We start from the raw sequence: 6387 nt of genomic DNA, 5'->3' as shown, positions 1-6387 counted from the left end.
GCTGAAGTAGGTGAGGGTGCAATCTTATTTAGGGGAAAAAGGAACGGGTTGGGGCGGCTTTACAGTTTTGGACTAAAACCCAGAGCAGATTCCCCCCCGTGATGTTGAGAGCAGCATGCCATCACTAGGTGTCTCTTGGCAGAATAAAAAGATACTAGATGACAGACAGATACAGATAACAAAAGAGGTAGATAGATGATGATAGAGAAGTAAAGATGATAGATGAATAAGAGATAGATGATAGATAGATAGATAGATAGATAGATAGATAGATAGATATAAAGGATGATAGATGATGAGGAGTGATGATGATGAAGATAGATAGAGGATAGATAGATAGATAGTATAATAATAAGAGATAGACAGACAGATAGGAGAAAAGAATGATAGATAGCTATAGATAGATAGATAGATAAGATAGATAGATAGATAGATAGGATAGAATAGATAGAAGAGAGTAGAGAACAGAAATGAATAATGACGCTAGAACTAGACACGACAGACAGACAGAACAGCAGATCTTTCTGACTGATTGATTGATTCTGCCCTCCCACTGTATCCCAGTCAAGCAATTCTAGATTTGAGATATGTCCTCAAGGTGTCTTTCATACTAGCTGCCAGACCGCTACTCTGATGCAGCGTTCTTCTACCTTTTGTGAAAGCAAGGTAGCCTTTGACAGCCCTTTTGACGAGTAAACGTCAACAGCCAACACTTTTCAGTTTTGGAAGAATAAATGTAATATATATATTTATTAAAATGGATAAAAAAAAAGACTGATGTGACTATTTGAATCCTGGCACCTTTCATCCCAGCTCACGAGGCTCCCCGGTTTCTTTCGCTGGTTTGCCTCCGCGTTTCCTGGACTCGGTTTCCTGCACTTGTTGGAGGCCTTGCTCTGCCCTGTTTCTTTTTGGGGCACTTCGGGGTCGTTCCTTGCACAAGATGGCGGGGTATGGAGGAATATTGCTGTACGTTTGGCTTGCCTTGGAAAACCACAGCGGGGCTCGCCGGTCGCATTCGCAGCCAGTCTAGAGCACTAGGCTCTGTTCTGTACTCTGGGGAAACAACACAAAACATTCCCAGACAAGACTGGTGACCGTGCCGCTTCACAAACCATCTCTATGCCAGTCACCAGTTTTTTTTAAACCCCAAGCTAAACATAAGTCACAATGTGATGCGGCAGCTAAAAAAGGCCAGGGGGATTCTAGGATTCATCATAGTGGTCTAGATCGAGGAAGTAACAGTACTAATTTATTCTGCTTTGGTCAGACCCTCACATGGAATAGGTCTCCAGTTGAGGCAATACAATTCAAGAGGAGCATTCCAGAGGAGACTAACCAAAATGTGGAAGATCCTGGAAGCCACCAAACCTTATAGGAGTGATGAGGGAATGGTATGGAGTTTGATCACCCGGGCTGATTTCAGCATTACAGAGAGTTAAAGCGCATTTAAGTGCATTAAGCACCCCACAAACAAGCAGAAATGGTGTGGTAATTGCACGAACAATATCACACGCACTTGTGCAACTAAAGCGATATCGGAAATGTGTGGCGCTGAAATCCCAAAAGTAAAAAAGATGTCGTCATGCTCTTTTGTGACCACTTGATGTGGGTTTGTGTGACATTGTGTGAAATCATTACATGCAATACTGATTTTTCCAGATATTGACGGGATCAACTCCTGATCACCTTGTGTGATAAACCCCCATGTTCGCTGGAGAAGAGAAGGCTAAGGAGTGGCACAGTGGTTTCTCCATTGTTTTGGACTTCAGAAGTTTTGGACTTTGGTCTTCTGGTGGGCTGGGTCTGGAGGCTCTGGAAGGAAGCCAAACACCTGGAGAACCAAAGTTTTGGGATCGCTAGGTGACAGTGTTAAATATTTAAAGGGATATCATTGAGATGGAGCAAGCTTGTTTTCTGCTGCCCAGAGATTAAGACAGAGGCAATGGATTCAAATTGGAGGAAAAGAGATTGCCACCTAAACATTAGGAGGAACTTCTGATAGTAAGAGTGGAAGATGCTCCCTTGGAAAGTGGTGGAGTCTCCTTCTTTGGAGCGTTTAAACAGGGTGGATAGTAATCTATTAGAGGGCTTTGGTTGTGATCCCGGGACAGCAGAATGGGATTGGACTGGTCCCTTGGGGCTCGCCAGCGTCTTCTATGATTTAAAGATGTCCCTCCCTCTGACCCTCGGTGTGAGTCCAGCAATGGGACTTTACCTACGGCAAAAAATGTCAGAATTGATGATCATGTTAGCTGGTTGATCGTGTTACGGTGCAGTTCCACGTACGTGCAAGCCTTCGTACAGCAGTACTGCAGTGTAGCAGCAACGGAGGAAGACAAAAACCCAATGGGCAGGAGTGCGGGCAGAAGGAGCAACCTTGTCTGGCTGTGCGGGCATCTATTAATTTCTGCATTCCTGCCTATGATCTGGAGATGTCAAGACAGCAGTCTAGATTGCTGGAAAGGCTGCTGTCCACTAAAAACTGGATATGTATCTGAATTACAGGAGGAGAACCCCAATTCAGGTGACGGAAAAGCCACAAGCTTTACCAACCCAGCTCCACATATCGGTCTTGTTTCTCTTGGCTTCCCGCTCCGCTTTTCCGCAGTAGCATCCTGCCGCTGAATATATGAGGGCATTCTTGGTGATCAACCTTTCGATCATCACCTTGAAATTGAGGAGGCTGCTGTGGATAATGGAGAACACTGCGGTAAGAGAAGAACAGATGATGAACCACATGTCCCCGGTTTTTCCAGAACATCCCTCCTAGACCACCCCTTGCTTCTTTTGGGAAGGTTGTCCAAACATTGGGGAGTTTAGTCCCAAAGAGTGAGAAAAGACTCCGTTGAGTTTAGAGGAGAACCTCAGACCATAAGACTGAATTCCTGGTTCTGACAGTTGGACCTCTGGTTGTCCTCAAGTGGTTAGGCCCCTTCTCATGTTTCTTGGTCACTCTGCAAGCTTTTGTGGGTTCCCCCCAAATTCTGAAAGTTTGAAATGGCTGTCCAAGGCTCAGTTATGGGCAATAAGCTCTCCTGCCAAAAGAATTGGTAGTTTTGGACCCAACTTTTTGGCTTTGCCCATCACTGGCCCCACAGGAAAAGGTGGTGTGTGTCCGGAATGTTTGAGTAGGTTGCTATTATGCATAATGCTTAATGGATTAAAAGGACCACCATTCGTCTCAAAACTCAGGGCAAGGATCGTGAGCTGGCAACCCTAATACTGATGGACTTGAAATGGGAAAGATGGTTGTTGGTGTCTGAGGAAGAGAGAAGAGGCTGAATTTGGCATCCCTTACCGCCTGCTCCTAGGACAAAACCAGAGGAGTCCGTCCAATCTGGTGCAAACCTGGAGAAACAGAAGGAAGGTGGATGAGATTGTGTAGCGCCCAAGATACCTAATAAAATAATAATAATATAATATATATAATATGAATAATAATAATAGGTTTATTTGTACCCAGCGTCTCCCCAGTGATCGAACGGCTACATACATGGAACATATAACACAATATTCATAAAATATGAAGACAAGGACCTGGATCTTGTGTGGTAGCCCCGACTAAAGTAACTGAGGCTACATCTGAGTCTGAGAGACTGTGACTTGCCAAGGTCACCCAATGGGTTTTGTGGCCCGGCAGAGATTCGAACCCTGGTCCCTAGAGGGTCAGAGGTGTTTAATACAATTTTGTGACTACTGGTCAATGACCGAATAAATTTTATGATGAGATGTAGTCCAATGCCATCTGAAAGGGTTACATGTTTTCCTTGAGAATGGACGGCAGACACTAAAAATTCCTGTGCCATTTCGTTTTGCACACAATGATGCAACAAAGGAGAAAGAACGTGCTCTGGATGGAAATATGAAAGAAGCTGCCTTGGATCTCATCCTGGGAGAAATTCACTAAATATATTTCCTCCATTGAGAGGAAGTCAGAGGACACTCCTCTATACAGAAAGTAAAAACTATCTGATTTTATTTTACTTTCATTCAGCCTTTCACTCCCAGAGTTCTGGCTCTGTGTGTTTGGGTAGATTTTGAATATGCAAACTCTCCATTGGAGTCAGGGTGTTTTTGGGCTCATTCTTATGTAGCAGTTTAACCTGATACCCAATATGACTTCGCTGCTGTTGTTATTTGATTCCAAAAGGTCCCTTGTTCCCACTATAAAGCAGATCATTTCATTATGCCAATGGAATCACTTGTGGTTTTTTTTTCCACGATTGGTGTCCCCATTAGTTTGCGCCACTTCAAAATAGATGTCAGTCATTTGTCAATTTGGAGGACATGGAAAGAAGGAAGGAGGACGAAGAAAGAAGGGACCATGGAGGAGAAGGAAAGAAGGAAGCGACCATGAAGGACAAGGAAGGGACCCTGGAGGATGAGGAAGGAAGGGACTGTGGAGGAGAAGGAAAGAAGGAAGCAACCGTGGAGGATGAAGAAGGAAGGCAGGAACTGTGTAGGAGAAGGAAAAAAGGAAGCGACCATGGAGGACAAGGAAGGGACCCTGGAGGATGAAGAAAGAAGGAAGGGACCACGGAGGAGAAGGAAAGAAGGAAGCGACCATGGAGGACAAGGAAGGGACCCTGGAGGATAAGGAAGGAAGGAATGGACTGTGGAGGAGAAAGAAGGAAGGAAGCAACCATGGAGGATGAGGAAAGAAGGCAGGAACTGTGTAGGAGAATGAAAGAAGGAAGCAACCATGGAGGACAAGGAAGGGACCCTGGAGGATGAGAAAGAAAGGAAGGGACCGTGGAAGAGAAGGAATAATAGAATCCTAGAGTTGGAAGAGACCACAAGGGCCATCCAGTCCAACCCCATTCTGCCATGCAGGAACTCTCAATCAAAGCATCCCTGACAGATGGCCATCCAGCCTCTGTTTAAAGACCTTCAATGAAGGGGACTCCACTACACTCCGAGGGAGTTTGTTCCACTGTTGAACAGCCCTTACTGTCAGGAAGTTCTTCCTAATGTTGAGGTGGAATATCTTTTCCTGGAGCTTGCATCCATTGTTCTGGGTCCTAGTCTCTGGAGCAGCAGAAAACAAGCTTGCTCCCGCCTCAATATGACATCCCTTCAAATATTAAACAGGGCTATCATATCAACCTTCTCTTCTATAGGCTAAACATCTTCAACTCCCTCAATTGCTCCTCATAGGGCATGGTTTCCAGACCCTTCACCATTTTAGCTGCCCTCCTTTGGACACATGGCTCCAGTTTCTCAATGTCCTTTTTGAATTGTTTTGCCCAGAACTGGACACTATTCCAGGTGGGACCTGACCAAAGCAGAATAGAATGGCACTATTACTTCCCTTGATCTAGACCAGGGGTAGGCAATTGCCTATCCCTGATCTAGACACTATACTTTTATTGAATGCAGCCTAAAATTGCATCGGCCTTGTTAGCTGCCGCATCGCACTGTTGACTCATGTTCAACTTGTGATCTATTTGGACTCCTAGATCCCTTTCACATGTATAAATCTCATTCAGCCAGGTGTCACACATCGTATATCTGTTCATTTTATTTTTCCGCCCTAAGTGCAGTACCTTACATTTCTCCGTGTTGAATTTCATTTTGTTAGATTTGGCCCAGCTTTCTAGTTTATTCAAGTCATTTTGAATTTTGATCCTGTCCTCTGGGGTATTAGCCATTCCTCTTAATTTGGTGTCATCTGCAAATTTGATAAGTATGCCCCCAATTCTGTCATCCAGGTCATTGATAAAGATGTTAAATAGCACTGGGCCTAGGACAGAGCGACCATGGAAGACAAGAAAGGGACCCTGGAGGATGAGGAAGGAAGGAAGAAACCGTAGAGGAGAAGGAAAGAAGGGAGCATCTATGAAGGACAAGCAAGCAACCCTGGAGGATGAGGAAGGAAGGCAGGAACCATGGAGGAGATGGAAAGAAAGAAGGAACCATGGAGGGGAAGGAAGTGACCGTGGAGGATAAGAAAGGGAGCCTGGTGGATGAGGAAAGAAGTAAGGGACCATGGAGGAGAAGGAAGGGACCGTGGAGGACAAGGAAGGGACCCTGGAGGATAAGGAAGGAAGGAAGGAAGGAAAGAAGGAAGGAAGGAAGGAACCATGGAGGAGAAGGAAAGAAAGGAGCGCCCATGAAGGACAAGCAAGCGATCCTGGAGGATGAAGAAGGAAGGAAGGCACCATGGAGGAGATGGAAAGGAGGAAGTGACCATGGAGGAGAAGGAAGGGAGCCTGGCGGATGAGGAAAGAAGGAAGCGACCATGGAGTACAAGGAAAGGACCCTGGAGGATGAGGAAGGAAAGTAGGAACCATGGAGGAGAAGGAAGGGACCCTGGAGGATGAGGAAAGAAGGAGGAGAACGTGGAGTAGAAGGAAAGATGAAAGTGATGATGGAGGACAAGTA

The sequence above is a fragment of the Sceloporus undulatus genome, chromosome 7 (assembly GCF_019175285.1).
Source record: "Sceloporus undulatus isolate JIND9_A2432 ecotype Alabama chromosome 7, SceUnd_v1.1, whole genome shotgun sequence".
Taxonomy (NCBI): Eukaryota; Metazoa; Chordata; class Lepidosauria; order Squamata; family Phrynosomatidae; genus Sceloporus; species Sceloporus undulatus.
The sequence above is the reverse complement of the archived record's forward strand: the minus strand, read 5'-3'. Positions refer to the sequence as shown.